The following is a 5,861-nucleotide window of genomic DNA, read 5'->3' as shown; positions in this document are numbered from 1 at the left end:
ACAGGGTCACTGACCCTCACTCCCATAGCTTACGTCCCACCACCTCAGTCTTGTCCCTTCTCTGGCCAAAGGTGGATCAGTAGGGAAGGATCCCTCACCTGTGAGGCTTTAAAGGCAGCCATTCCGATGTCCTTTTTTTCCCCTGTGGGTGGATTCTGTCTGCAGAAGTGCTTTTGATTCAGGACTGTGTCCATAAAGGTGCCCTGTAGTTTATTGGCTCCTGAGTCTGTTCAATGGCACAGCCAAGCAAGCCTCCATAGGTTAGCAGTCTTTCCACAGACGACCTGGTCAAGGCCTTGCTATGCAACATATGCAGGAAAGGGGACCGAAAACTGTGCCCCTCCTGAGTTTTCTTCAACCGCTAGAGTTAAACCGTGGAAGGGCCCATAAAGGGTTCTGTCTTTCCGTGTCCTCATGCAGACACCTCTGCTCTACGGTCCCTTTCTCTTGAAATTGGTGAGCCGGTTCTGCAAGGTCATCAGAACTATCCAGCCCCCATTTCACCTGTCATTCATGAGGACCTTGCAAATTACTTTGGCAATGTGTACACTGCTTTTTTTTTTTCTTTCATTGTACAGTCAGTACTATAAATTTGTTTTGAGTTTTGTATCTTTGTAGTATAAAGAATTTGTATTGACTAAACATAGGACTAGAATGCAAAGCAAACAAAAACCTAGGCATGCTGGCCTACGCCTTTAATCTCAGCACTTGGAAGGTGGAGGAGGTAGGAGGATCATCATGAGTTTAAGGCGAGGCTGAGATTACATAGTAAATTGCTCCAGGTCTGTGAGACCCTACCTCCAAACACCAAAAAAAAAAAAAAAAAAAAAAACCAGGTGTGGTGGTGCACGCCTTTAATCCCAGCACTTGGGTGGCAGAGGTAGGAGGATCGCCGTGAGTTTGAGGCCACCCTGAGGCTGCATAGTGAATTCCAGGTCAGCCTGAGCTAGTGTGAGACCCCACCTCAGGGAAAAAAAAAAAAAAAAGGTGGGGTTGAAGAGATGGCTTAGTGGTTAAGGCCTGCAAAGCCTAAGGACCCAGGTTTAATTTCCTAGGGCCCATGTAAACCAGATGCACAAAGTGACACATGCTTCTGGAGTTCATTTGCAGCAGTTAGAGGTCCTAGAGTGCCCAACCTCTCTCTCTCTCTCAAATAAACAAATATATATTTAAACAGCTACCCATATTTTTAAAAAAGGAGAGAGAGAGAGAAAGAGAGAGAGAGAGAGTGAGTAAATGTGTTAAGAGTAAACTCTAGATGCATGTGCCACTCTCTGCATTTGGCTTTATTTATGTAGTTGTGGGGATTTGAATGCAGACCATCAGGCTTTGCAAGCATATGCTTTTAAACACTGAGCCATTCTCCCTAGCCCCCTTTTTTTTTTCTCTCCATTTTTCAAGGTAGGATTTCAGTCTAGCCAAGGCTGACATGGAATTCACTATGTGGTCTCAGGGTGGCCTTGAACTCACAGCCATCCTCCTGCCTCTACCTCCCCAGTGCAGGGATTAAAGGTGCACCACCACACCTGGCGCCTATTCTTATTTTTAAAATATTTATTTACAAAAGCTGAGCATGGTGGCACATGCCTTTAATCCCAGCACTCGAGAGGCAGAGGTAGGAGCATTGCTGTGACTTTGAAGCCACCCTGAGACTTCATAGTGAATTCCAGGTCAGCCTGAGCTACAGTGAGACCCTACCTCAAAAGCAAAAAAAAAAAAAAAAAAAATATTTGAGAGAGAAAGAAGCAGTTATAGATATATATATAGAGAGAATGGGTGCACCAGGACCTCTAGCCACTGCACCCTCCAGACATGTGCACCACCTTGTGTGTCTGGCTTACATGGTTGCAGGGAATAAATAGATCATAGGTCCTTAGGCTTCAAAGGCAAGTGCCTTAATCACTAAGGCATCTCTCCTATTCTTTTTTTTTTTTTTGATTTTTCGAGGTAGGGTCTCACTCTAGCTCAGGCTGACCTGGAATTCACTATGTAGTCTCAGGGTGGCCTCGAACTCATGGAGATCCTCCTACCTCTGTGTCTCAAATGCTGAGATTAAAGATGTGTGCCACCACACCTGACTTTACTCTTGTTTTTATTCAGTGTGTTATTTCATTTATTTAGTTAGTTTTTTAAAAAATATTTTATTTCTTTATTTATTTGAGAGAGAGTGAGAGAGGAAGAGGCAGAGAATGGGCATGCCAGGGCCTCCAGCCACTGCAAACGAATTCTAGATGCATGCGCCCCCTTGTGCATCTGGCTTATGTGGGCCCTGGAGAATCAAACTGGGGTCTTAGGTTTTGCAGGCAAATGCCTTAACCGCTAAGCCATTTCCCCAGCCCTTATTTAGGTTTTTTGAAATAAGATCCCAGGTTAACCTGGCCACTCACTCTGTAGTCCCAGGCTGGCCTTGAACTCACAGCCATCCTCCCACTTCGGCCTCCCAAGTGCTGAGATTAAAGGCGTGCGCCACCACACTTGGCAGGAGCCTCAGTTTTAAAAAAAAATTATTTGAGAGAGGGAGAGAAAAAGGCAGAGAGAGAGGGAGAGAGAGAATGGGCACACCAGGGCCTTCAGCTGCTGCAAATGATCTTCAGACACATGTACCCCCTTGTGTGCATGTCCTTCTGGCTTATGTGGGACCTGGAGATTCAAACATGAGTTCTTAGGCTTCGCAGGCAAGCGGCTTAACCACTAAGCCATCTCTCCAGCCCAGGAGCCTCATCATTTTTTTTTTTTAAGATTCAGATTTTAATTTTTTTGTTGTTGTTGTTGTTCTTTGTTTTTTGAGGTAGGATCTCACTCTAGCCCAGGCTGACCTGGAATTCACTATGAAGTCTCAGGGTGGCCTCGAATTCGTGGTGATCCTCCTACCTCTGCCTCCCAAGTGCTGGGATTAAAGGCGTGCACCACCACTCCTGGCTTCAGATTTTAATTTTTATTTAATTTTTATTTATTTATTTGAGAGAGAGGCAGAGAGAGAAAGGGAGGGAGGGAGGGAGAGAATGGGCACACGAGGGCCTCTAGCCACTGCAAATGAATGCCAGATGCATGCACTACCTTGTGCATTTGGTTTATGTGGGCCCTGGGGAATCGAACCTGGGTCCTTTGGCAAGTGCCTTAACTGCTAAGCTATCTCCACAGCCCTTGGAGCCTCATTAAAAAAAAAAACATTAAAACAAAAGAAAAAAAAAACAAAATAAATAAAATAAAAAATATTTTATTTATTTGAGCTAAAAAGAGGCTAAGGTAGGGGGAGGGAAGGGGGAAGAACGGGTGTACCAAGGCCTTCTACCACTGCAAATGAACTTCAGACACATGTGCCACTTTGTGCATCTTTTTGTGCATGTGCCATCAGACTTTGCAGAAAAGCACGTTTAACTGCTGAGTCATCTCTTCAGACTCCGCTGTATGTATGTATGTATGTATGTATGTATGTATGTATTGATTTATTGCTTTGGTTTCTTGAGGTAGGGTCTCACTCTAGCCCAGGCTGACCTGGAATCACTATGTAGTCTATGGGTGGCTTCAGACTCATGGCAATCCACCTACCTTGCCTCCTGAATGCTGGGATTAAAGGTGCGTGCCACTATGCCTGGCTTTAAATTTTTTTTTTTTTTTTTAATTTGAGAGAAAGAGGCAAGCACATGGAGAGTATGGGTGTACCAGGGCAGGCTTTCTGCCACTGCAAACGAACTCCATATGCATGCACCACTTAGTGCATCTGGCTTTATGTGGGTACTGGAGAATTCAACTCAGGTCCTTAGGGTTTGCAGGCAAGCACCTTAACAGCTGAGCCACCTATCCAGTCCTCCCTCTTTACTTTTTGAAAAAGAGTCTCATGTAAATCCAGTCTCAAGAAGCCAGATCTAGAGGACCTTGAAGCCCTGTTGAAGATTTTGGGTTTTATTCTTGGTGGAGGATGATAAGCAGGGAAGGAATGTGATCAGATTGTAGATAATCATTCTGGCTACTGTATGGAGAAGAGACTGCAGAGGAGCCATTCTGACAACAAAACAATTAGGCTTTTGAAATAATGCAAGACAAAGAACAAATGGCTTTATGGAAATAGGGTAATAAGAACATTAATATTCTTGAACATGCATCTTTGTTCTCATGGACAAATGTTAACTTGTAGACTATGAGGTCTTCCAACTAGACATTGAATTGTTAAATAATGACACTTTAGGGCTGGAGAGGTTGTTCAGTGGTTAAAGGTGCTTGCTTGAAAAGTTTGACAGCTGGGGTTCAATTCCCCAGTACCAGTATAAAGCCAGATGCACAAAGTGACACCTGAATCTGGAGTCCTTTTGCAGCAGCTGGAAGCCCTGGTGCACCCATTCTCTGTCTTTGTCTCTCTCCTATCTCTCTCTGCTTGTAAATAGCTAAATAAAAAATATTTTTACAAAGAACATCCACCAGGTGTGGTAGTGCACGCCTTTAATCCCAGCAACCAGGAGGCAGAGATAGGAGGACTATCATGAGTTCCAGGCCAACCTGAGACTACATAGTGAACTCCAGGTCAGCCTGGGCTAAAGTGAGACCCTGTTTCCAAAAACCAAAATTAGGGCTGGAGAGATGGCTTACGGGTTAAGGTGCTTGCCTGAGAAGCCAAGGACCCAGATTTGATTCCCCAATACTCATGTAAACCAGATGCACAAGGTAGCGCACGTGTCTGGAATTCACTTGGAGTGGCTGGAAGCCCAATCTCTCTCTCTATCTGCCTCTTCCTCTCCTCCTTTCTTTTTCTCAAATAAATAAATAATAAAAAACAGCTGGGCGTGGTGGCGCACGCCTTAAATTCCAGCACTCAGGAGGATCCCCGTGATTTTAAGGCCACCCTGAGACTACAGAGTGTATTTCAGGTCAGCCTGAGCCAGAGTGAAGCCCTACCTCGAAAAAACAAAAACAAACCCCAAAACAAAACATATCCAAACAAATTGCCCTGTAATCCCAATCCTGTTGGGAATGGAGACAGGACAATCCCTGGGGCTTGGTGGCCAGCCAATTTGACGGATAACAGCAGCTCCTGGTTCCGTGAAAGACTACATTCCAAGGAAACATGCAGAACAGCACGGAGAGGACACCCAACATTCTCCCCTGGTCTCTGCATGCGTGTACACAGGATGTGCACATCTACACACACATGCAAACACAGGCCAAAGAAAACCCACCTGGAAATATTTATCTACTTTATACGCATCACTTCTGACAACCGTATAAGGATTCAATTACACAGATGGTAAAACACCCACTTCCAAAGATAAAAATGATCTCTCAGTGTGTACACTAGACTTTACTCGTTTATTTATTTTTTATTCACAAGCTGGGGATTGTTGTCTCCCTTGGTAGGTATGGGGATACTCTGTTTGGAAGAGGAAAAAAAAAAAGGGCTTTACTAGCAGGTCTCTTAGGGGAAGATGAGGAGGAACAAGCGAGGAAACCTAACAGCCCAGGGACATGTACCCCAACACCCTCTACTTTTGCATCTAGCTTTATATGGATACTGGGGAATCGAACCCCTGGCTGATAGGCTTTGCAAACAAGCGCCTTTAAACAGCTGAGCCATCTCCCCAAGCCCCAAGACTTCTAGATTCATGAATATGGAAGTAGCCAGGCGTGGTGGCACAATCCTTTAATCCCAGCATTAGGGATTAAAGTAGGAGGGTCACTGTGAGTTCAAGGCCACCCTGAGACCACATAGTGAATTCCAGGTCAGCCTGGGGTAGAGTGAAACCCTACCTCGCAACCTCCCCCCCCCAAAAAAAAAGGATATGGAAGTAAAGAGGAACAGTTCTTAGGGACCCCTTCTCGAACTGTCGAGCAAGGTGTGTAGGCCAAAGGGGGTGATGCTGTGACATCCC

This window comes from Jaculus jaculus, chromosome 1 (assembly GCF_020740685.1).
Source record: "Jaculus jaculus isolate mJacJac1 chromosome 1, mJacJac1.mat.Y.cur, whole genome shotgun sequence".
Lineage (NCBI taxonomy): Eukaryota > Metazoa > Chordata > Mammalia > Rodentia > Dipodidae > Jaculus > Jaculus jaculus.
The sequence above is the reverse complement of the archived record's forward strand: the minus strand, read 5'-3'. Positions refer to the sequence as shown.